General features: G+C 36.9%; 1 long non-coding RNA gene and 1 pseudogene across 2 annotated transcripts; one reads left to right on the top strand and one right to left on the bottom strand.

Annotated features, from left to right (window-relative positions):
• The first annotated feature begins 721 nt into the window (after window positions 1–721).
• Window positions 722–26,807, top strand: LOC145798949 (uncharacterized). Its single transcript, XR_014340881.1, has 2 exons — window positions 722–860; window positions 26,179–26,807. It is a non-coding gene; the product is annotated as an uncharacterized LOC145798949 (long non-coding RNA).
• Window positions 2,129–10,694, bottom strand: LOC114270813 (putative calcium-transporting ATPase 13, plasma membrane-type pseudogene; annotated as a pseudogene). Its single transcript, XR_014340880.1, has 2 exons — window positions 10,236–10,694; window positions 2,129–5,132 (listed from the first exon to the last, which is right to left on the bottom strand). The product of XR_014340880.1 is annotated as a putative calcium-transporting ATPase 13, plasma membrane-type pseudogene (transcript).
• Window positions 26,808–27,679: the final 872 nt, after the last annotated feature.

The raw sequence follows: 27,679 nt of genomic DNA, 5'->3' as shown, positions 1-27,679 counted from the left end.
TGACATTTTCTATCTAATTTTGAACATAAGTTAACTCTAGTAAATTGACAAACTTTAAGAAATAAAGTAAAAAAATGACCAAACATAAAATGACAAAGTGTGATTTACCTATGGAAAATGTTTAATACCCACAAAAAAATCTCCCAATTGTATCCACAATTATGTGATATTACATGTGTCAACTTTTGATTTATTATATATCTAATAATATAGGATCCACCCTCTTACAACATCATTGTAGGTGGAGTTACGAGTTAAAAGTATGAATCTGTATCATTACTTTTTACCAATATAACTAATTGCATTGTATGATTGAAATTAAATTATAGCACTTCTGAAGTGTGTAAGTACATATTATATGTTCTTGTGTGAGTTCTCATAAATATACATAAATTATCTTACAAAATGGAGTAAGTTTTAATAAATATATTTAAATTACCCCGTAACAATTTAAAAAAATCACAAGTTACGTATATTTGGGAGATAATTTATATATATTTATAAGAATTTATACAAAATATATGACATATAACTTGGAAACCCAAACACTTCCTAACCTACCAAGTCTTCCTGTTGACTAAAACTTCAGAACATACCAAGTCTTCCCGTTGACTTGAACAACCACCGCAGAAGACTCCAGGAGGAGCCAACTTCGACTAGACCCGCATATTTATTCAAGCAATATATATATATAGATATATATTATTATATAAAATAAAGAAAATTTCAAATGCGATTTCTATTCATCTAATATGTATATAAATATTCTTATTATGTGAGTTCAGTCATCATTTTTTCAGAGTTTCAACTTCTGTTCTGCTCATCTCCAATTTGTGGCGAAGCTTTGGATTGCATTAATTGTAAGTCTCTCTCTCTCTCTCTCTCTCTCTCTCTCTCTCATTTTTGTTCTGGGATTAGCCTGTATATGTTTATTGGTTTTGTTTTTGATTCCTGAAAACTATCTGCTATAAAATGTGAGAAAAGTTCTCACACAGAGTACTATGTAGTGAATCTACATCCTTCAACATAAGCTATTACTGTGAGTGAAGGTAGTGAGGATGATTGATTCTTGATGCATTAATCTCAACTTAATATTTGAATGATTAATTGATAATCTTTCATCTTTCTTATCATGAAAATGATCATGAAAGATTTTCCACCGTTAGATTACACATATAAGAAAACACCACACATTAATCAAATGATGAAAAAAATTTATGAAACATTTCATGATATTTTTTTCATAATCCCTAATAATATTCTTCTTCTTTAAATGGTAGATGATAATTATTTTTTTGGCAATTAATGCATGAGAAAAGTTATTATTGGTTATATGCTCTCCTAAGCAAAAAAAAAAAAAAAATCTCTTTTTCCTTCCCATTTTCTCTCCCTTCACAGTTATTCTATCAATTTTTTGATCCAAACACAACCTAAAAGTAATATGAATTTTATGTGAAAAGGGAAGAAGAAAAATAGTGGAAACAGAGTGTTCTAGGTCTTCTTCTGGTGCAAAAACTTGCGTAGTTTTGGGTTATTAAAGAAGTCAGAAAAGTGAAATTGACGTTGAATAATTTTACAGAAATGTTATGTACCGAGAATTTAAATCTATGGCGTAGATTTAAACCCTAATGGGGGTGTTGTCTACAATTAAAATAAATCTAATCCATATATTTTAAATTCTATTATATATATTGGATAATATTTTAGTATGTCACATTGATGATAAATTTATGAGGGAATTACATCCCCCTAGTGGGTCAAAAAAGTTTTTTCTTTTTTACCCAATTATGAAGGGGTGCAAGTCATACTTACAATCTCATAGGATTTCACTTGCACCCCCATCACAAAATCACTTGCATCTCATATGTTTTTTGTAACACTCATCTCATATGTTTTTTGTAATTTTTTTTTTCTGTCCCACTGTACTATAGTTTTTCCTAAATATATTGACCATCTAATTTTGTGATGTACTATAAAAATAAAAATAAAAATACTCAAAGTACGAATCTATGACAGTAGAATTTTATCTTGTTACAATTTCTAGTGAAGTTTCTTTATTAGGAAACCATGGCATAATTGCTTTAGACGAAATGCAAGTAAACATATAAAGGATTATACATTAATAAAGTAGCATACTATTACACTGATGTGCCTTTTTATTTTTTATTTTTTATTTTTTTTTTATCATGAGTACAAGAAATCAAAGTGATTGAGAGTTACAAACTAGATGAAATTACAGGGAACTATCACTCATGAGATTAATAAGTGATTCTGAGGAAGGAGAAGATGTCATACCAATGGATCCGATGTTAAGAACGATGAAACCTATCTGCAATAAAATTCGACGTGCTCTTAACAGCCCAATCTATCACCCAAGAAACCGCTCCAATTAGAAAACAGAAAGCCCACTGTTCAGGATTTAACCTTGCACTGCCAGCAAAAATATTTGCAATCTTCGTACACAACGCCAACAAAACAATAGTACCAACCATCGCCATCCAAAACCAGCAGTTTCGATGGATACCCTTGAACACGTTCTTTCTTTCCAGTTCTCGTGCGTTGAACCAATTGAAAACCTGGCAAAGGACAAAACTGTTGAAGATCATAGCATTACTAACCTTCTGGGTGGTGTCCAATACAGCTTGTCCTTTAAACCGAAAGGTCACCAGAATTGCAGCCTGGTATAGGGCTTGAAGGACTATGTTTCTCCGCATGGTTCTTGTCATTGGCGAGTCAATTGATCTTATTGGTGACTTCTTCATTAGTGTCTTGGTGGGTGGATCCATCAATAAAGCTAGGCCACCTGGAACGGCCACAATGAAGCATACGTAGAAATACTGAATTGTTGTTATTGGGACATCTCCAAAACAGATAGTTGTGATTATATTTATCAGTACCCACGCAATGGTCACGGTGAACTCAAGTTGGATGAACTTTTGAACGTTTTCATACGCACATCGTCCGCACTTCATGATGGTGAACAACGAATTGAAATCACCATCCCAGATGATGATGTTGGAGCTCTCTCTGGCCATTTCTGTGCTACCACTTCCCATTGTGATTCCGACGTTTGCTTCTTTAATCGCTGGCGTCTCATCTGTTCTGGCACCCACCATTGCAACTATGTGGCCCTTTTCCTTCAAACACTTCACCAGCAGAAGCTTGTCTGAAGGGAGTGAACTTGCCATAACACAAATTTGATCTACCATTTCCATCCTCCCTTTATGTGTAGAATTTCGAAAATTTTCACCAAGCACCACTGAATCTGAGTTGGGTATGTTCAATCCGCACTCTAGAGCTATGGATTCTAACTCAGACGCATCACATCCTGACACCAATTTGATGTTGACGCCAGCACCTATGCAATCTTCCATTGATTTTCTGAATGAATTTTTTAGACCTAGTAATCCAAGCAAGATCAAGCCTGTTTCTTCGAGAGTAGCTCTATCAGTTTGTTTGTAACCAAATGCAATAGTTTTGAGATGTTTACCTTGCATATCTGCAATAACTTGCTCGAAGAATACTCTTTGTTGTTCATCGATAACATTCATCGCTCCTTCACTACTGTAATAGGATGAGCACATTGCCAGTATTGTTGATGCAGATCCTTTCCAATAGGATGAGTTCACACTTTCCCCGTCCTTTCTCATCAAAACGCCACATCCTTCCTCATCAAAGTTCAATTCTTTCACCTCAACAATTTTACATTCTTGCTTCAGAATATCTAGTTTCGGTCCCAACTTCAAAGAAGCCCAATAGAGGAGCGAGTCTTCCATTGAAGAAAGAGGTCTCTCCAATCCTAGAATTGGTGTGGCAATTCCTTTGCATAGAGCTTCTATGACTTTTGGGGCTATAGCGGATTCATTGTTGAAGAACTGTCCACTAACGTACAACATGTCAACTTCTCTCTGGTTCAAGTTTAGCCCACAAGTTTTGTCAGTGCAGATCGTTGTTACCGAACCCATGGTGATACAAGCCTAGAAATCTTGAGTTGTGGCCTTACCCAACAATGCTTTTTTATTCCAATAATAGAGGGCGAGAGTTACCATTAAAGGTAATCCCTCTGCAATCCCCACCAAAATCATGGCAAGTGAAGAAGTCAATAGATCAGTCTTCCCCTTCGGCTTCTTGACAATTTTATAAATGGCATCTATAAATTCTTTGATAGCAGCCGGTTTAGCTTTGAGATCAGGAATTACAGAGGCAGCACTACCCTTACTGAACTCAAAACGAAGGAACAACACGACAAGGATGATGATAGTGATTAGGACCCCAATGATTTGTATGCAATTGTTCAACTGGTCAAGTTGAACTTGTAGAGGGTTGGAAGCATTTATCACATTACTCATCATTTCACCCCATACTGTGTCCTTGCCAATGGATACCACAAGCATTTTCCCTTTTCCGTTAATCACCTTTGCACCGTGAAACATAAATGGGTTTTGGTCATCAATGGTGGATTCCAATTCATCATCCAATTTTAAAGATTCACCAGAAATGAACAACCCATCTGCAGGAATTTGATCCCCCTTGTTCAACCATACAATGTCACCCGATACAACATTGGATATGGAGATTTGATGTTGGCTTCCACCTCTGAAAACATGGACGGCTATTTCCCTAGTCTTCGATAGCTTTTTCCTCCTTGGCTGATACCATGAATACCAATACTCGCGTATCATAGGAACAGATACAAGCACAATGATGGCACAAATTACAAAGGCCCCCTCATACCACCCGGTATGTAGGCCTTCCTCCAGAATCCCAAAGACAATTGACAACACTGCACACAAAAGGAGAAGGAAAATGAGGTACTTGTTGCATACATTCCAAAGGATATGAAAGAAGCCTTCTTGAGGAGCCTTTGTTTCCGATTGTGGGCATGTTAGGCGTCTACAGCAAAGATCATCTTCATCATTCGCCAACCCATTCTCTAAGTCAGTATCCAAAGCCTCTGCAAATCCTTGTACACCTCCAAACTCATGCAGGGAATTCAAGTCCTTTGCCTTCACAATCCTAGTTATTTCAGCATTTTGAAGCTCTTTGTTGCACTTGTTGCTCTCATCAGCACCATCGGATTGGACATCCAGGGACACCTCCGGTGAGGTTGGTATAATTTCAAGTTCTACATTCTGCAAAGGACATAGCAAATTAGTGTAAAAAACGTGATTAATTACATGTGAAAAAATGAAGAAGAAGAAGAAAATAATTGTTTACACTGAAAATCAATCTTATTCTTCTATATATTCCAATCATACAGTGAGGCAAGCACTCATATATACACACAATACTTCTAACACACTAACTAATGTTGCTCGTCTGTCCTAACTCACTTTGTTTGATTTCTTCTAAAAGCTCAGGTTCACTCACTCTAACATCCCTCAATGGAATGGGAGAATTATTGACCATGAGTTTGGGTTTCAAAAAATTAAATCTCGCAACTGATAATGAAATAGATCAGCAAGCTATAGAACCAATGTGATTAATAATAATTTGTTTGCTGAGAACTTATTCTAATCTACTTTCACATTCTAGGTTATAGCATTAAAATAGAATTTGAAGGCAAGTGACACAATTGAAAGATAGTCACAGTATATTAAACACTATAGCAGTGTTGAACATGACATGGATACGACAGGTACACGAGTCCAACATGGCGTGTTTAGATTTTAATTTTTTTGAAAAAAAAATTATTTTACTTGCTTATAGTTTGAAGCTAAAGCACTCTACGTCCTATGTCTTATGATTCAAATATAGTTAAAATGCCTCAACCTAGTTTGGAACTGAAGTATAATCATTAATAAAGTTAACTATATATGTGATATGATCGTAATACTCTTAAACCCTTTTTTTGTTATTTTTCTCTATCCTCTCTCATACACATAAGTTATAATATTTAACATTAATTCAATTAAATCACAATTAATTATAAATTCTTAATTATTTATTATAATTCTTAACTCTCTTTTTTTCTAATTTTAATTTAATTATATTTTAGATCACAATTAATCCTAAATTCTTTTAATTTAATTATTTATTGTAATTCCTAGCATGTTAATCTAATTTTAATTTGATTATATTTAAGATCAATTCTTAATTATTATTTATTTTATATTTTTATTTAATTATATTTTAAATCACTTCTTAATTATATTATATTATATTTTAATTAACATATTAATCTAATTTTAGATTTAGAAAAAACAGAGAAAAAAATCAAACTCACTTTAAAAAATAGTGTGTGTGATACATTTTCTATTCGTTTGAATAGAAAAATTAACTGTATCTAAAATCACACGAGGATTTTTTGATAATTATCAGAGGCACACTCTACCACTGAGCTAATAGCTTGTCTTGCAAGCCTTCCATTGGGGAACCCTATGCCAAAAACAAGAGAAACTCCATCCCTCTCTTTCCTTTTTTTTGCCCCATGTCGCACCCCTGCAGGTAGGGGGTCAAGATGTAAAAAGAGATCCTATCAACTTGTTCTGACTTAGTATAATAAGTTCATGAGCTTGGTCTTAGTACTTCACCATGGAGAAATGAAAGAAGGCTTTCTTTTCCAAATTTAACTAGTCATAACGTCTTTCTTTTTGTTATATTTGAATCATATGGGGGGTTCAAGATGTAAAAAGAGATCCTATCAATTTGCTCCGACTTAGTATAATAAGTTCATGAGCTTATAATAAGTTCATGAGCTTGGTCTTAGTACTTCACCGTAGAGAAACGAAAGAAGGCTTTCTTCTCCAAATTTAACTAAGTCATAACGTCTTTCTTTTTGTTATATTTGAATCATATGGGGTAAAGTGTATGAGAGGATAAAATAAATTTAACCACTTTTTTTTTTCCACCAAATATGGCGGGGACACACGGGGATATGGTGGTGGCTAGATGGAATGGGAGACGGAGTAAGGAATGAATTTTTTTTCTTCTTAATAAATGATTTAGCCTGTTATTGTTATTTTTTGTTGGGTTTACAAAAAAATTAGTAAATTTGAAAAAAATAAATATTAAACAAAAATTTTAAATATAACTAACAACTATAAATGGAAATCATACCAAACATGCCTAAGGGTTAAAATTACTAGGGACATCCAATTCAAAACTAGTTGGTATATACTAATGAAGTTTGAGTGATTTAAGAGTGTGTTTGATTGGACGGACTGGATAAGGAGGGATTAGAATCCATCGGACTTAAATCCTGGGACCGTGAATCTCCCGGACTATTTGGTTGGACTGGATGTGTATCTCGTGTTTGTTTTCTCATGAGATTAGATATCTGGAAATGACTATTTTTAGTGAATCCAATGTTTGGTTGGACGGACTGGATAAGATAAATGAACAAAAGACTATTTTACCATTTTTCAATTGTTTACTAAGTAATAGCAATATTAAACAAAAAATTATTTTATTTTATTTTTTACACAATTAAATAAATTTATTTTTTTTAAATTAATTAAATAAAATATCAATAAAAATATATGTTATTTTTTTAATTAAAATTTTAAAGAAATTTATTTTTAAAAATAATAATAATTAAATAATGAAATTAAAAAAAACATCTATTAAAATTTAAATAATGAAATTAAATAAATTATAAACAAAATTTTAAAATAAAACATGAATAAAATATCTATAAAAAATTATTTAAAAAATTAAAAAAATAAAAAATCAATAAAAAGTTAAATAAAATTATTTTATTTTTAAATTGAGACATTTAAATTTTATTGAATTTTACGAAATATAATACATAATTAAATAGTAGATGGTTAAAATGATCATTTCACCATCTAATCCCAACAGTGGATAGTCTCTCGAAAATTCCCCCCCTCTCCAGGATACAATAGTCGTCCATATGGAGGATAAGGAGTCCGGTCGAACTCCATGTCCGGCGAACTAAAAAAACAAAAAACAAACACCGGATTAAATGCTTCCCCATATTACAATCCGCACAGTAAATAGTCTAAGGGGGGACTATTCACTATTCAGATTGCTTATCCGAAGGAGTGAGTAGTCCATCGTTTTTTTTTTTTTTAGGCCGCCGGACATGGAGTCCGGCCGGACTCCTTATCCCCCATATGGGGGATTTTATTATCCCGGGGGGGGGGGGTGGGGCAATTTTGGGGGTACAATTTACTGTTGGTAAAATGACCATTTTGACCCTCTACTATTTAATTATGTATTATATTTAGTAAAATTTAATAAAATTTAAATGTCTCAATTTAAAAATAAAATAATTTTATTTAATTTTCTATTGATGTTTTATTTATTTAATTTTTTAAAATAATTTTTTATAGATATTTTATTGATATTTTATTTTAAAATTTTGTTTATATTTTATTTAATTTCATTATTTAAATGTTAATAGATGTTTTATTTAATTTCATTGTTTAATTATTATTATTCTTAAAAACAAATTTATTTAAAATTTTAATTAAAAAATAGCATATATTTTTATTGATATTTTATTTATTTAATTTTAAAAAAATAAATTTATTTAATTGTGTAAAAAATAAAATAAAATAAATTTTTATTTAATCTAGCTAAAAATAATTAAAATATTAAAGATATGTTTAATATTGCTATTACTTAGTAAAGAATTGAAAAAGGGTAAAATAGTCTTTTGTTCATTTATCCTATTCAGTCCGTCCAACCAAACATTAGATTCACTAAAAGTAGTCCTTTCCAGACATCTAATCCCATGAAAAAATACACACAGGATACATATCTAATCCAACCAAACAGTCTGGGGATTCATAGTCCCAAGACTCAAGTCCGATAGATTCTAATCCCTCTTATCCAGTCCGTCCAATCAAACACACCCTAAGGCCCTGTTTGATTCCAAGATATAAAGGGTGGGATTGGATATTATATCCTATGGGGTCCACATATCCCATATTTGTAAATTTTTTTCAAAGAGGATATAATATACTATGGGATTGTATATTCCCCAAAAGTGGAGGATATACAATACCACCACCCCCTATTATATCATATCCCCTTGGTTGGGATATGATTTAAAAAGTCCAATTTACCCTTTTGTCTATCTAACATAATACAATTTAATATATTTTTTGAATTTAATATAATATAATTATTGAATTTAATTTAATATTACTGGATTTAATATAATATAATATTATTGAATTTAATTTAATATAAATATAAATATTATTGAATTTAATTTAATTTAATATAATATAATATTATTTTATTTAATTTAATTTAATATAATATAATTATTGAATTTAATTTAATATTACTGGATTTAATATAATATAATATTATTGAATTTAATTTAATATAATATAATATTATTTAATTTAATTTAATTTAATTTAATATAATATAATTTAATACAAATTTTGAATTTAATATTATTGAATTTAATTTAATATAATATTATTGAATTTAATTTAATATAATATAATTTAATATAAATTTTGAATTTAATATAATATAATATTATTTAATATAAATTTTGAATTTAATATAATATTATGAGGGCAATCTTAGAAATTACTTGTTTATATCCCACAATATTTTTTGTAAAACAAACATAGATAATATATATCCAATCTTATATATCAAGTCAACAAATATGAATTGAGGATATATTATCCAATACCTATATCATATTCATTATATATCATGACTAAATCCTACATCATATTATATCCTCCATTTTATATCCAGTGAAACAAACAGGGCCTTAGAGTAACAATAGATATCATGAAAAAAAATATCATGAAAATGATCATGAAAGATTCTTTACCGTTAGATTACACATACAAGAAAATACTATACACTAATCAAAGGATGAAAAAATTTTATGAAACATTTCATAATATTTTTTTCATAATTCCAGTGTTATCCGTGATTTAATAACAAAAAAAATGAGAATGATTTAATAACAAGAAAATAAGAAAGTTCGGAAGCAAGCTCAAGACAAAAGGCATATATAATTAAGAAAATATAAAAATTAAGTCAACGACACAAAATTAAACAAACGATAATAGATCATATGGTAACAAATAAAATATAGAAACGAGTCAACAACACAAAATTAAACAAATGATAATAGATCACGATAACCAAGAAAATAACAATACACAATTAAACAAATAATAATAGATCGTGATGTTAACAAACCCAGAAAATATGAAAAAGCAATGAGTAGTATTAATTAAAACAAAATGAGAGACAGAGCACAGAAATTCAAATGGTGAGCTTACTAGTCCATCACCATCCCCGCCGGTATTAGAGGTGGCGATGGACGGTGGCGGAGGCACCACCGCAATCCCATCAACGGCCAGTGACTTGTTCCTTGCACTGGAGATGAAAGCTTGGCGTACATGGAGGATTATGATGATGGATCACCAACGATGACTGGGACCACTAGTACTAGTTGTACTATTATCACCACCATCTTTCAGTAAGAGATGACTCTGAGATTCAAGATCAAAATGATCACCACCACCAGAGCTTTCCCTTGACATGTTATGATTAGATCAGAAAGAATAGGACCAAACACTGATGATGAGGAGGGGCACAAGAACTATGGGTTATGGACAGATGAGGGTGAGGAAGATTTTTTTTTTTTTTCCTTTTTTTTCGAAACCAGGGAATATGGAGCAAACAACAACACAAAACAGAAAACAAAACTACAACACGTAAAAGGTCGACCGTAAGGCGAAGCTTGAGGCGAGGGTGGAGCAGATGTATAAATGAACTGCAACACGTAAAAAGTTAATGATCCCAAAACAAACAGTCCTACCAATACTAATCTTGTCTAATTTTAAACAAATATTACCTCATCTGGTATATATGATTTTTTATTTAAAATGATAAATCTTACTATTTTTTAACTGTAACGAGTCTTATATATATATATATATATATACATCAAATGCATAAGAAGTGAAAATAAAATTATTTTTAAAATAATGTTATTTAATATTTATTATTAATTTTTCGAACAAACGAATACAATTTGTGCGATGATCTCACGCGGAGTGACGAAATTACCCGGAACGAGTTGGCGGAGTGACGAAATTACCCGGAACGAGTTGGTGGAGGCGTGTCATCTCGAGCATCTCTTTGTCGGCAATGGGTTAACGAATTCAACCCGGAAACGAGTTGGCGGAGTGACGAAATTACCCGAAACGAGTTGGCGGAGGCTTGTCATCTCGGCCTTCTCTTTGTCGGCAATGGGTTAACGAATTGCTTTCACACCTCTGAAGTTGGGAACTCCCAGACTTTTAAAATTATATGAATTAATCGTGTGTTTTTATTTTTTTTATTTTATTTTTTTCTTTTATTTTTGAATCAATTACAAATTGTATGAGAGGGTTTAAGAACGTTGTTGGAAAATTTAAAAATCTTCAAAGATCTTTGAAGAAAATTCGAATTTTCTGAAATGATGAGAGGTTAGATTCTTCAATAACCACAACTAAGAACACAAAAGCAGAGATGATGGAGATAAGAGATTGGGTGAAAAATAAAACAAAGTTATTAAAGAGAGAATAATGGCAAGGCTCTCCCATAGATCTCTCACTTTCACTCTCAAGATTGATAATGAAGAAGGAAAATTAGTTTTTTCCCAAGAGTTGTCTCTCCGAAATCCATCCATTGTAAAGCTATAGATGGATGCTATTTATAGGCACCTCATGATGTAGGATGGAGCCTATATGTAAGGCACATGAGGAATATTCTCTCTAACCACCTTGTTCGAGGAGGTGACCTCTCCGAAGATGAGGAAAACCCCGAAGACGAGATCAACCTCTCGGTGAACCTTCAACAAGTGTTAAACATGATCTCGGTTTAACTTCAACTTGTAAATTTTTTACAAATTTCAACAAGCGTTAAACATGATCTCAGTTTAACTTCAACTTGTAAATTTTTTGACGAATTTTAACAGGTGTTAAACATGATCTCAGTCTAACTTCAACTTGTAAATTTTTCTCAAATTTCAACAAGTGTTAAACATGATCTCGGTCTAACTTCAACTTGTAAATTTTTCACAAATTTCAACAAGTGTTAGACTGATTTTAGCTTGTATATTCTATCTTTTCAAGAACCATTTTCCAACTCTCTGTCCCCTAATGTGAACTTAAGTTCCACTTAGGTTCTCATTATGCATGTATTCCAGAAACATCATCAACTATCTTATCAGTCACAAGTGTGAAAAATCAAGCTAAAACTTTATTTATTACTTTGGCTAACAACAAAGAACAAGAAAGTCTAATGGTAAAAAAATTTCAAATTGCAAGTATTCCAGGGCCTTGGCAATTTTTTGCCTTCATTATCTTCAAGTCGATATGCCTCATTGCCCAATACCGAGATGATTCTATAGGGTCTCTCCCAATTCGGGCCAAGCTTGCCCTCTCTGGGATCCTTCTTGTTGCCGACGACTTTTCTCAAGACCAGGTCACCGACTTGAAACTCCCTTGGGTTGACCTTCTTATTATAAGCCCTGGCAAGCTACTGCTGGTATGCCACCAACTGAATTGCAGCTCTCTCTCTCTTCTTTCTTCTAGTAAATCCAGATCTCGGGCTAGTAATACATCATTAGTCCCATTCTCTACTCCTTGGGTTCTGATCCCTAGGATGCCGACTTTTAGAGGAATGACTGCTTCTGTGCCATAAGCCATGGCAAACGGAGATTCCCTAGTTGATCTTCTCGGCGTAGTTTGATATGCCCAGAGTACACTTGGCAGTTCATCCACCCACTTCCCCTTTGCTCCTTGCAGCCTCTTCTTAATCGCATCCAAGATGACTTTGTTAAATGCTTCTGCTTGTCCATTGCTTTGAAAAAAACTTGGGGTGGAAAAATAATTTTTGATTTTGAACTTTGCACGGAAGCTCTTGATTAGCTTACTGTCAAACTGTGTTCCATTGTCTGCAACTAGTGCTCTTGGGATCCCAAACCTAGTGATGATGTTCTTCCATATGAAGCTTTTCACATCCACATCTCGAATCTTGACAAGGGGTTCAGCTTCTATTCACTTTGTGAAGTAATCTGTTGCTACCAGCAGGTACTTCCTTTGCCCAGTTGCTTGGGGCAGTTTTTCAACAAGATCCATGCCCCATTGGGCAGACGGCCAAGGACTAGATACTGGGTTCAGGTCTGCTGCTGGTTGGTGTATCAGTGGTGCAAACCTTTGGCATTTTTCACACTTCTTGACATAGGCTTCTGCATCTTTCTGCATGTAGGGCCACCAATACCCCTAGGTAATGGTCTTATGAGCAAGTGATCTGCCCCCAGCGTGGCTTCCACATATTTCTTCATGTATTTCGTACAAAAAATCTTCAACTTGTGAAAGATGTACACACCTCAAAAGGGGTCCAGTAAAGGATCTTCTGTAGAGATGTCCCTCTGCTATCAGACTAAATATTACCGATTTTAATCTGATCTTGTGTGCCTCTTTGTGATCATCTGGCAGTTTTCCTTCTTTCAGGAATGCTATTATTGTATCCATCCAGCTTGGTTTCATGTCCACACACATTGCTTCACGCTCTGTAGTCAATGGTTCGATGCTCGACCCCGACAAGTAGTCAACCATTATCGTCCTTGTCTTTCCAGGTTTTATGGCACTAGCCAGGTTGGCCAGGGTATCGACGTGACTGTTATCATCTCGGCTAACCTGCTATAGTCGGCAATTCTGAAACAAGGCTACCAACCTGCCTACTTCCTTTGCGTATGCCGACATACGTTCATCTCGGGTTGCGAACTCGTCTGTTGTCTGGTTGACTATAAGCTGAGAGTCACAGAAGACTATCACCTCATCTGCTTCTACTGCTACTGCCAGTTTCAGTCCTGCAATCAGTGATTCATACTCTACTTCATTGTTTGAGGCCTTGAACCCCAAACGAATGGATTGTTTTAGTATCTGTCCATCTGGAGATACTAGTACTACTCTTGCCCCCGCTCCTTGTCAGTTTGAACGCCCATCAACAAACAGTCAAAAAGAGTCGTCGATGTAAATGCTGCAGGGTCTGAGTTTTTCTTCCTTCCTTTGTTCCGTTGCCTTCGGCTGGGCTCCTCTTTGTTCGTTTGGACATCGTTCACCTCGGCTTACCGGAGCCCAATGTATGATGGCTCCTGGTGTGAACTCGGCCACGAAGTTGGCCAAGACTTAGCCTTTAATGGCCGTTCTGGGTCTATACGCCAGGTCATACTGGCCCAAGGCCACTGCCCATCTGGCTATTCTTCCCGTCAGATCTCCTTGCTGCAACAGGGACTTCAAAGGATGTTCAATTAGCACCACAATTTTGTGGGCTTGAAAGTAATGGTTCAACTTCTTTGAAGCCATTACTAAAGCCAGCGTTAACTTCTCCAAGGGTGAATACCTGGTTTCTGCATCAGCCAGGGTTTTGCTTACATAGTAAACAGCCCTTTGTTCCCCTTTTTCTTCTCGGATTACCACTGCACTTACCGCATGTTCCGAAACTGCTAAGTACAGGAACAGTTCCTCTCCAAGTTCTGGATTTGAGAGAACTAGAGCCGTGGTCAAATACCTCTTTAAGTCGGTCAAGGTGACTTCGCATTCTTCTATCTATAAGAAGTCTGTGGCCTTTTTTACTAAGCTAAAGAAGGGTTTGCATTTGTCAGAACTTCTACTTATGAACCTATTTAGGGCTGCAGCCCTTCCAGTCAACATCTGTACTTGCTTCACCGATGTTGGGCTTTTCAGTTCTAGGATGGCCTTGATCTGATCTGGGCTGGTCTCAATGTCCTTTCCGGTCACCAAGTATCCCACGAATTTACCAGATCTGACTCCAAATGCACACTTCGATGTATTGAGTCGAAGCCGATATGTTTTTAGGATGTCAAAGACTGCCTTTAAGTCTTCTAGATGGTCCTCAGGTTCCCTAGTCTTCACGACCATGTCATCGATGTATACCTTCACTGTTCGGCCAATTAGGTGTCTGAACATCTTGGTTACCAATCTCTGGTAAGTTGCTCCTGCATTTTTCAACCCAAAAGGCATCACTCTGTAGCAATACAGCCCCTTTGGGGTGATAAACGCAGTCTTCTCCTCGTTTGGGGGGTACATGGCTATCTGATGGTACCCTCTGTAGGCATCCAGGAAACTCATTCTTCCATGCCCTGAAGTGGCATCCACCAGTTGGTCAATCTTGGGTAAAGGAAAACTGTCTTTGGGACAAGCCTTGTTTAGGCTGGTAAAGTCTACGCAGACCCTCCATTTACCATTCTTTTTCTTCACCACCACTGTATTCGATAGCCATGTCGGGTAATTTACCTCTCGAATGGCTCTGGCCTCCAGAAGTCTGTCTACTTCCTCTCTATTGCCTCAACATGCATCAACGTCGGTCTTCTTGCCCGTTGGATTACAGGTTTTGCCGACCTGTCTACGTTCAGTTTATGGCAAGTGACCTTGGGGTCAATGCCTGGCATTTCGTAAGGCATCCATGCAAACACTTCGATGTTTACTTTCAAGAAAGCCTCTAGTTCTTTTTCCTCTTCTTCGGCTAAGCCCGAGCCAACAAGGAAGAAGCGATCTTCATCCCCCCTGCTGGACGAGGGTTTTCTTTAGGGCTTCTTCACTCTTCTCGGCTGGTTCCTTACCGACGTCTTCTAGGACTTCCACGTCCTCGTCTTCGATCTCTGCCCTTTCTGGTTCTCATATGCTGTATGTGGATTTCATTGCTGCCATGGAGCAGTTCTTTGCCTGCAGCTGATCCCCTCTGACCTCCTCTATCCCATGCTCTGTTGGGAACCGCAATAGCTGATGCAATGTTGAGGAAACAGCCCACATTGCATTCAGCCATGGCCTTCCTAGGATAACATTGTAAGGGGAGGGTGTGTCGATTATGATGAACTCTGCCTTTATCTTCTTAGTGACAGCCTGCACTTCCAAGCTTGCTGCTCCCAGTGGCCACGTCAGTGTTCCATTGAACCCGACCATTGGGCCATTAGATTGCTCCATATCTTCTGGGTGAAGGCCAAGCTCCTTGTAACATCTGACATGCATGATGACACAAAAGCTGCCTTGGTCAATTAGGATGCGCTTCACTTGGCATTTCCCAACTTGGAGGGATACTACCAAGGCATCGTTGTGTGGATGTTGTACCATCTCCAGGTCGGCTTCAGTAAAGGACACTACTGGTCCCTGGCACTCCTCGGCCCGAGGTCTTTTCTGCCGAACCTGGTACACATGCTGCAAGTGCTTTACCTTCTGGGTCTCCCCCCGTATTTCGTTTTCGTTGACCTTCAAATGAATTACATTAACTACCCGAGGTTCGCCTGCCTGCAATTGCTGTGCTGGGAGAGGTGGAGCTGCTGGTGCCTGAAGAAGTCTCGCTTGCTCTTCCCTTCCTGGCCTCATCTATAAGGTCCCTCAAATTGCCCTGTCCTACCAGGTCTTCCAGGTATGACTTCAGGGCTCTACAACCCTAAGTCAGATGTCCATCTTCATTATGGTAAGCACAATACTTACTGTAGACACCCCATTTTTGACCGTCCTCAAGACTTGGACGTCATCGTTTGAACATGCGATGATTATCCATGTTCGTGTTCGTCTTGAGTTCTCGGAGGTTTCGGCCGCGCGCCTTGCCTCAAGACCTCTCGACTTATTTGTTTTGTGCTTGGTTGTGGACCAAGCACTTAGGTTTTTGCCTCTGAGGGTAAAAAATGGCTTGTTGGCCACCCTCACACCCCACCGGTCTTGGCATGTTGCCACCGGCCCTGTTTTATTGCTACCGGCCAAAAGTGTTGGCCGGTCGGCATTATTTTTGGTCGGCCGGCCGTTTGTTTGGTTAATCGGCCATATTTTCTGGCCGGGGCTTCTTTTTTGCCTTTTTTAGGCATTGTGCATGCCAGTTGTGCCAGCTGGAGCACACAGACCTATCCTCCATACACGTGTATGAAGGATTTGCACCCTTTGCACCCTTTTGCTCTAGCTTCTTGAGGAAGCTTGAACCCTTTGCTCTAGCTTCCTCAAGAAGCTTGAACCTTTGTCTTAGCTTCCCCAAGAAGCTTGAACCTTTGTTCTAGCTTCTTGAGGAATCTTGACCCCTTTGTCTTAGCTTCTCCAAGAAGCTTAGGCCCTTGTTTTGTTCTATAAAAGAGGGCCTCCCTTCTCCTTTAGGGAGGTTGAGCAAATCAGATATATATCAGATATATACATCACATATATCACTCCATCTCTACATCTTCCTCTCTGTTTCTCTATAATTGTGTGTGTAATAGTGTCCTAAAGTGTGCTTTTGTTCTTATTTTTGCACTAAAGCACCTAGTGTTACACTATACCTTGGCTATTGAGGTGTTGAAAGGTTTTCCTTGGAGTTTTTAAATTGGTTTTGATCAGAGGAAGGGGTTGGAGTTGCTTTTCTTGAAGCATTCTTCAAGGGTGAGAACTTACCCTTTTATTTCCCATTTTTGTACAAGCTTTTAACCTATCTTGCATGCTGTTTTGAGCTTTATGTATAACTGATAAAAGTCCTATTTTTTTATGTTTAAGATGTTTCATTAAGGTCTCTTTTGTTTTTGGGGTTGTCCACCCCCTCTTAGGCCTTGTTTGGCCTCTTTTTGTGCCTGTCTCTTTGAGCTTTGGGACCCCTTTGTTTCGACCTTCTCACCACTGAAATCCAGAGGATTTTCAGTGGTGGAGAAGTGGTCTTGAGGTCATGTATAAAGGAGGGACACCCCTCTCCCTTTGTGTCTCATTTACTTGTGTTTTTGGCTCATAAAGGTAGCATGCATGCTTAGTCGATTTTGGCTCTATCTCAGTGGGTATTTAGTAATATTTTGTCATGTTATACCTCTGTTTTAAGTTGGTTTAATGGCCTCTTGCATGCATCATATGCTTGTCTTGTAATCCTATATTTTGGCCTAACATGCATCATGTTGTAAGGTGGCATTTTAGCATGATTTTGGTTTGGTTCCAAGAACATTTTAGCTCTGTTTTGCCATGCTTAAGGTCTGTTTGGTGTCATTTTGGTCATGCTTACATCGCTTTGTATAGCCACCACGCATTCTAGTTTGTTAGCCTCGGGTGTGTAAGTCATTAGCATGCATTACTTTGACCTTTCTCATAATTTGGCATCACTTGAGATCATATTTCAGTCCATGCTTCATGCTCGTATGCTTGCATTCGCCACCCTTTCAATGCTTTGAAGAATTGTTGTCTTATGCTCCATGTTTAGGCCATTGTGCATGCCTCCATGTTTAGATTATTTAGCTGCCATATCAGTAGGTTTTGGGGGTTATTTGGCCATGCTTGACCTCTGATTTTGGTCTCCTTCCCCCTTTGGAACTTGCCTCATGTGGTCATGGCTTAAGCCCCTTGGTTAGTCTCAAGTTTTAGGCTTCTTTGTGTGCCTTACTTGCATGATTTGAGTGGCTTGGCATCATCATTTTGCATGTTTTTCAGAGTTTAACATGATTGTCTAATGTCCATATTTGTCATCTTTTAAGTGTCCTTGAAAGTTGCCCTTTCCATGCTTAGGTGATAGGCCCATTGGTATGCTTGTTTGTGTGCACATTTACTCATCATTTCCATTGTACTTTGGCCACTGTTTTGGGATTGGCTGAGGTCTTCCCATTTCGGTTTAATCCCATCTTTGCATATAGTTGCATGTTTGACATGTTGCATTTGTGTGTTGTTGCATGCTTGCATTATACCATGTTTGCGTGTTTATTATATTACATGTCATTTAGCTAGTTGCATCACATAACCTTGTTGCATACTTGGTGTGTTTGTGTTACATTAGCTTAGCTTGCATGTTAGGTCGCATTGCATTGCATCTTGCATGCTTAGCACATTGTACATTTGCATGTTTAGGTTGCATTGCATTTGGCATGCTTTGCTAACTTAGCCTCATATTGCATACATGAGCCATTTTGCATATTTGAGCCATATTGCATACATGCATTGCATTGTGTTTGGTTTGGGGTGTCAAACCAAACATGAGGAATGAGGTGTGTTCGTACTTAAAGTGACGAAACACGCCTCAATCCTCGGTCGCTGACACTCTTGATCCCAACATGATAGAGTGTGTAGCATTCATTTGTTTTCATTGCATTCATTTTACATTGATTTGCAAACTTGGCACCTTTGGCCATCATGCATCGAAATACGTGATTGGTGGCCCGAGGACCGAGAGCCATGCTCTCTTGAGTTCATTGCATGATAGGGAGAGTGGCTATGCACACATTGCCTTGAAAATACCTTGCCATGCACTGTCTGTCCTCTGCTGCAGCAAAACCAGTGTTCTGCAGGAAGGAATGGCCGGTCGACCACTTTCAGTGCCGGCCGATTACCAAAGTCTAGTCAGTGGTCCCACTTTTGGTCGATAACTGTATTCCAGTGACCGGTGGACTTGCATTATGGCCGGTGACATCCCACAGTGCTATGGGAGTGTTCCAGAAGCATCACAAGTATTTTCATAGTTCTCAGAGGTGCAGAACAGTGCTAACAGAGGCAACAGTGGCATGGCGACGGGTTTCCGAGCAAGGTGAATCGAGCATACATCATCCAAGCATTCCGAGGCGGGGCTGCAGCGGCCTCCCTTTGTAACTAATTTGTTAATTAATTTAGGGTTTTGTAATATTTAATTAGCTAGAGTAGTTAATTATTTATTTGTTTTGTATTATTTATTCGGACCCTCTGCGAGAGGGCAATGTTGTAATAAGTGTGTGTGCGTGTGATGTATGTCTTCCAACCCCACGTCTTTCTCCCTTTTATTTACTAGCTTATGATGGTTACTTTAGGGCATGTTTCAATTAGCATCCTTATGCTATGCATGCGTGCATCCATTCATCTATATTGCATGCACCAGGCTCGACGCATCATACTAACTGCATCGTACTTCAATTCCAACTTAAATACGTGTATCGAGTTGTTGCATTTCACATGCCATCCTTAGATTAGCCGAGCCTATTCTAGTGACATTTTGTATGCGATGCATTAGCCATTTTAACATGGACTTGGATCATACATTGATTACTAACATGTTCTTTGTTTTGGCTCGGAGTACACTGTGAGTGTTTATGCTTTAGCATCTTGCATGTATATGGGTGTTAACATGAAAGCATGCTTGCCATGAGGCTAATTGCTTATGTGATACAACTGCCTGAATGCCTGTGGGTGAAGGTTGGGTTGCTTGAATTGGGATAATTCTTTAAAATCCGTATTTTAGCCTATTTGCGAGTAGCAAACTTCAAAACGCTTTCCAAACAAACGGATATGCAATGCTTTGTTCCAAATTAGGCGATCTAGTCTATACTTGTTTTGCTGTGCGCATCACATAGTAAATTCTAGCTAATTAACCGGAATAAGAACGCATGTGTTTTCGAAAACTAGATATCATGTTTAGTACAGGCCGATCTTCGGATCGGGCGAACGGGGGTGCTCATAGCTGACCTTCCCCAATCATACCCAAGTTCCCGAGCCGAGGCAACTTTGGTGATGACGGACACGTGGCCTTAGGCAACGAGTCAGGGTTTCCTAAATTTCCTCCAAAATAAAATATTTAGGTGGCGACTCTGTATCTGGCAAAGCAGTCCATGTTTGGCACTTCTTTCTAAAAATCTATTTTTCAAAACGATTCACCGGATTTGGACTCTTTGGTGATTTATCAGTCTTGCATTGCACATTGCGAGATCATATTAAAAACCGTGACAAACGAGTCCGAACTGTAGAAGCAGTAAAGCCCAAGGGTGCGTCTACACTTACCAAGACTTCTTCCCATAAACTCTCCTGGTACCCTTGCTGGCGCTCTGAAATAGGGTTGGGTTCAGATTTTATCCAGGACTTTGTGAATTGGGATTCGAAATATAGTTGTGACTGCCTGTGCAGCCCTCAGTTCTACCTCTTGTTGTTGGATTCGTTGTTACCTTGGCCTCGCTTCGGCGAGCCGTTAGCTTTCTCTTGCTTTGTCGCCATAATCCCAGGCGTGTCTTCCTCGGCTCTGGCATATTTCTCAATTCTGGCCATGAGCCCCGCCATGCTATTTGGCAATGTCTTTGCCAATGACTTTCGTAGTGGACAATCATTTTTTAGGTTGTTCTTGAAAGACACGACCGCCACCTCTTGGTTGCACTCGGGTATTCGGTTGAACATCTCATAATACCTCTTTGCATAGGCCCTAAGGCCTTCATCTTCACTGATTCTCAGAACCATTAGGGCGTCTACCCTTAATGGCTGTAGTTTGTTTGTCACAAACATGGCCACGAACATCCCGGCCAAGCCTTCCCAGGTCTTCACACTTTTTTTTGGCAATTTGTGAAACCAATCCGATGTAATTTCCCCGAAGGATGAGGGGGAACACCTTGCAAAGCAACGGCTTGATCCCAGTGTATAATGCCATCGAGTTCAGGTATAAACCGACGTGAAAGTTGGGGTCCGACTTACCATCGTATATCTGGAACCTCGGCATACTGAATCTTTTCGGGGCCTCAAATTTGTCCAAATCCACCGAGAATGGTGTTCTCAGCTTAACAGGGGAATTTACCTCGGCATTTTGTTGCTTCCTCTTGAGGTAATCTCTCAAGTCCTCTTTGGTCTGCCCAGAAGCTCGGCTATCTCCTAATTTCAGTCTTTTAGGTGCACTACTCTCAGCTTCGTTGTGAACCCTTTTTGACCTTTCTCTATTAGTTGCGTCGAAGCATAACTCCTATCTTTGAACATGCCGATGTTCTCTAGGGTCTGCCTCCTTGGTGTGATGTGTCCTTCGAGATTCTTCCCTTCTCGACTCTCCTGGTCCGACCTCCCTTGACGGCTGGTGAGAGTGTTTTCGCTCCTGGCATGCTGGGGGGCTGCAGGGATTGTTTTATGCCCTCTCTTCTGGGCATTGGCCGCTGGAATTGGCATGTCCTGCAGCGGGAACGGTGGCTGCATGACGTTGTTTTGAATCATGAAATTGACGACCGATTGCAGGTCTGCCAATTTTTTTGCCATCCCCTTCATCTCTTCGTCCCTATATAGGCATCTGTCTTTCCATACCTGGAGGTTATCCTCGTTATAGTACCCGCTTTGGTCCGTTTTCTTTGGTACGTCGCCTTCCTAGCCGACGTCCTTTCCTCCATGATTCTAGTCATGAGTTTCTTCGTTGCAATTGTCTTCTTCGACGTCAAGGTCAACAGGTCTCCCACTCCCAGTAGGAGTGTCATCCCCAATCTTCTCTTTCTATCCATCGTTGGCTATCTATTCTCCTTTCTTTCCCACAGGCGGTGCCAAATTGTGTGAGTGAATTTCTGACCACACTGCCAACTTAGTATTCAACTGGAGAGCACTGGCAAAATAGATGGCGCCTGAGTGACCTATAACAGAAAGAAGAGATTCCGGCGGTGGTTTGTCCATGGGGGTGCCTCTCTTTTATAGCCAACACAATCCTAGTCTTAATAGAAGCCTAGCTTCAATGGACTTCAGCTCAGTGTTTATCTTGGACTCTCCAATAGATAAAGATAAACTCCCTAAGAGCTTTATCCTTATCCAGGCTAAGGTCCTTCCTCATTCTCGGACTCTTGTCCCTTATCCGTTTATCCCGGGCTCCAATATCTTCAGAGATAACCTCGGCCTAGCCAAGATCACCTCGGCGTCACGACCAGGACACGTAGCACCCCGGCTGACACGCCGGCGTCACCTTGGCCACGTGTTGGTACTCAAAAAAAATATCCTCACACTATCAAATGTTATGTTAATTACGTAAATATAATTAGGTTAGGTAACTATTGATCAATTTAAATTATATTCTCTAAAATTAAAGAATATTAAAATGAAATGTTGTTATAGAAATGCTCTTAGCACTTATTAAATTGTATAAAATCTCACAAAATAATTTTTTAATTTTAGATGAAACATGATATTTGGAAGGGAATTTACTAAAAAAATGAGAGCTATTACACAATGGAAAATGTTTTGTTCCCCGAATTTTTCTTCCCCAAATCCCCCGACTACCCAAAACGACGTCGTTTTGGGCAGTTTCTTTTTTTTTCTTTTTTTTTTCCTCTCCTGCTTATGTCTGAAACAAGAGAGCAGAGAGAAGAAAGAGAAAGAGAGGAAGAGGGAGAGAAAGAGAAAGAGAGAAAAGAGAAGAGAGGGGATCGCCGCCTCGGCCTCGGAATCGGCCTCCGCCTCCACCTCGCCTCTGATTTTTTTTTTAGCCCCATTTTTTTTTTTTTTTTTTTTTTGATGATGATGATGATGGTGATGTGTGGGTTTGATTTTTGTTTTTGATTTTGATTTTTGTGTTTGATTTTGATTTTGTTTGATTTTTGTGGGTTTGATTTTTTTCTGGATCTGATGATTGATGATGAAGATGAATGGTTGGGTCTGATGGTTGATGATGAAGATGAATGGTTGGGTCTTGGTCTCTCGTCGATCTCTCTCTCTCTCTCTATCTCTCTCTCTTCTTCTTCTTCTTCTTCTTTCTTTTTTTTTATTTTCTTCTTCTAGAGGAAAAAAAAAATTCAAAATGACAAAACGACGTCGTTTTGATTTCGGGGGGATTCAGGGAAGGAAAGATTCGAGCTATATAGCACAACTGATTACACAATACAGTTCAATTATCACAACATTAGTTTTTTCTAAAATTAGATTATAGGAACCAACCAACTCTTTGTCCACGTAAAATTAGTTTGTGTAATTTGATATACAACAGTGCTATATTAACATGATTTTTTTTTTTTCTCTATAATCCCTCTAATAAGGTGGTAAGACAAAATGTTTATAAGGAGAGTTTTAAAAGAATATTTGAAATTAGTTTGTGTAATTTAATATACAACAGTGCTATATTAACATAAAAAAAATTTCTTTATAATCCTTCTAATAAGGTGGTAAGACAAAATACTTATAAGGAGAGTTTTAAAAGAATATTTGAATGTAAGTCAATTTTCAAATTTTACTTACTACATCATTAGGGGAATTATAAGGAGAAAAAATTGTGTGAATAAATCATTTTTCTTTAACATATTTGTGTAAATATATTTAAGGAAAATTCTATGGTACACACTCTCTCTATGTACCTTTGGTTACAATCTTCAAGTCAATGGTTATAACCTACTGTGTTGTTAGTATGACATATTGTGATGTTAGTTATGACAAAATTTTTGTTATGATTTAAGAGTTGTTTGGTTATACCTCATATAATATTTAGTTATAACTCAATTTATTTTTAATTATGACTCTCATAGTATTGAGTTATACTATTTGCAATAATCAAACTTATAAATGATATAACTTACATATGATACACGTAAAGAGAGGATATGTACCATAATACACTACAAGAAACTACACTTTTGGCGACTAATTTTTTAGTCGCCAAAAGCATTGATTTTGGTCACCGAAGAGATACCCCAACCAAAACTTTTAGTCGCTGGCTTTGTCGCGGATACGTTGTCAGCAAAGGTAGTAGCGACTAAAACAAATTTAGTCGGCATAAGTGCACACAATGGTGACTAATACGTTGGTAGGGGAAAATGTAGGGTATTAACGACTAAAAGAGGGTTAGTCGCGGATGAGTGACATTGGTGACTAATTCTTAGTCGCCCAAAGGTGTATCAATTCATAACTAACATTTTCAGCTACTATTCCTTTTGTCGCCAAAAAATTAAATTTTTATCTACAGCGACCAAATTATTAGTCGCCAAAAAGTGTTATGTTTTAGCTACGAAATTTTTCGTCGCGGAAAAGTTGATTATTCTTTAGCTACTACATATTTTAGTCGCTCATGACATAATTAATTATGCTTTGGCGACTAAATATTTAGTCGCCAAAACTGTTGTGAGTTTTACCTACTACAAATTAGTCGCCATTTGTGTTTTCAATTTGTTTTTGGCTACTAAGAATTTAGTCGCCAAAAGTTTTTTTACTTTTTGCTACTAAACAATTTGTCACCAAAACTTTTTTTCATTTTGTTTTAGCTACTAAATGTTTAGTCGCCAAAATATTTATTTCTTTTTTTGGCTACCAATTGTTTTGTCACCAAAAATATCAAATTTTTTTTTTTGTTTTGTTTTTTTCATTTTAATAAATTTGTTCACAACCTATATGCATTCACCACAACCTGTGATAGGTATACAAACAAATCAATATATATATATATTATCACCTATTCCGTAATGCATGTTTCACTTACAACCATCAAACAAAAACAAACACCTTACAATATAAACTTATATACAAACCAACTAATATATTCCAATTACGAATAATAACGTCATACATTCCAAATGTCCTACCAAAACAATGTCCTCTACACACAACTTTTTTACTATACTATGTATTGTAATGACCATTTGGCATGGTACAAATTACCATGGTAATATGTACCGCAACAAAAGGTAATCTATATATATCACCAAAGCAATTAAAACAAGTTCCAAAAATTATATGTACGATTCATCCAAATTCCACACAAAAAATAGAGAACGTCCAAAAACTTTCCAATGTTGCACAACTGTGAATTATCTTCCGCACAAAAAAATAGAAGATCCACATGTCAATGCCAATAGCCATCTACACAACAAAAATTACACCCATTAGTTCCATTGTAAACAAAAATTTTCAACAAAAAATTACAACCATCTACAGAACACAAATTGCAAGGATGTCAATTGTAATTGAAATTGTATTTAGGGTTACTTTGAATTTAGGAAGTATTTGTTAAAAAAATTTCACTATTCAAACTAGGACACATGTTTAAGCAAACGGCCCGGACTGGGCAATGAAGTCCACATAACAAGTGAAGCAAAGCCCATTAAAAAAAGAGGCGCTTTGAATCGCTTTGAATCTCAATACCCTTTTCAATTTAGACAAACGAAAGGCCGCTAAGACTACTAATTGACCCAACAACAAGGTACCTATGGCTACAATGAGAGTTCTAATCAATCCACACAACCAGAGGAACATCTTTATCTGAACCATTTTTAACATGATCAGACAGAGGGATGAATAGAAGAGGAGAATATGAATCTAGGAAGCAAGGAAGGCATTAGTCTAGTGAGATGAATACACTTCGAATCTATGTTCATTTGGTGTTTACATCTTATCATGTGGGATACATATAATCTAATGATGAAAAAATATTTAATGATGAATCAAGAAATGCAACAAATAACATCTTATTGGAAATTTTTTGCTGAACTCTATGAATTATTCTATGCATCTGACTCATTTTGATGAATTTCCGTGGTACAAAATACAACAGACTTCAAGGTTCTGTAAAATGTGTTGAACACTTTCGCCATGGTGCACCCAAGTTCGATAAGAACATGCGATTCCTCTTCGAATCAAGTGCAACCGTACAACGTGTGGAGCAAATTTTGTGTCGTTCAACCAATCAACCCAAGGACAACGGATTTCATCCTGCGAGCCTAAATTCTTCGTAGCGAACTCAATAAATGACTGAACACCTTGAAGATACTCTTTACTTTTTAGTCTATCTTTTATCATCATCCAACTCTTGTCCATTATTAGAACAGTACACATCAATCAAAGATGAACCTGGGAATGGACGGCAACTTGGAAAAATACGCTGTACTAGAAGAGACCTTAAGTAAGTTTAGGGTTCGAAAAAATATTGCAATAATGAAATGAATGAAATAGTAATAACAGATCGGGATGTTTTTCCTATTTGTCAACTGCATGTAGTTGGCTAATTTCACTAGTAATTTGGCATGCATTCATAAGCAAATGTGACATACATGAACACTTCTTTGTGAAGTCATCTTAGAAGGAGACATATAATTGTAACTTTATGTAAAGAGAAACTAAATGTCAACTATAATTATATGGAGGGAGTTAAGCAATGTAGGCAGCAAATTTTTGAGAAGTCCAGTTTGAACTGTCCAAGTCACACATGACATGAAAATGAGTAACAACATAAAATAATGTGTAGGGACATGCCTCCTGCCATATACAAATCCATCAGGTTAAAAAGAAAAATATAGCAGAACACTTTTTGTTGGATGGATAAACTTTTCAGCAGAAAAAATATGCAACTATCTGGTTCATGAGCTTATCACAAATGACAGATGTAACTTCTTAATATTTTTAAAGATTGAATCACAAAATAATTGCACAAAAAAATAACAAATAATTATTTTATGCCACGATAGAGAGAAGTTTCCGATATCAAGATGTTTAAATGGACGCACTCCCATAATGACTCTTTGGTGGCCAACAGCCTCTGACTTCAGAATGGAAGTTATCAAGAGGGGCTACTAAAATCTGAACGACTAGACTCCTAGTGCTTTTAATGGTTGCCACTACTTTGAATGTAAACCTTAGTTATATCTTGGTATTTTAGTTTTTTTGTTGTTTTAATGCTAATTTTTCCATATACTACTACTAAATCCATAGTGGATGAGATGGGGTATTGAATGAGCAGCAAGTTATAGTAGGATGGCAGCGACTACCCCGTCGAAGTGATGCTACTGTATGTAAAAATTGTAGATGTTTAAAAATGATTAGGGCTCTCAAACATTTTTTTATAATGTAGTTGAACTTGGGGCTCTAAAATTTGAGTGTTTGATTACATTCAAAACATATGTTCTAAATGCTGGGAACAACATAAATAGGATGTTAATCATCAGATAAAAAATAAGAAAAAAATTACAAGCAAATTAGATGGAAATTTTTTGCAAAGAAAAGGTACCTTAAATCTCAAAAAAGCACAGCAGAAGGGAACTGTAATGTCACTTTAAGCT

Source organism: Camellia sinensis, chromosome 9 (assembly GCF_055761805.1).
Source record: "Camellia sinensis isolate YWXY chromosome 9, ASM5576180v1, whole genome shotgun sequence".
NCBI lineage: Eukaryota > Viridiplantae > Streptophyta > Magnoliopsida > Ericales > Theaceae > Camellia > Camellia sinensis.
The sequence above is the reverse complement of the archived record's forward strand: the minus strand, read 5'-3'. Positions and strand labels throughout refer to the sequence as shown.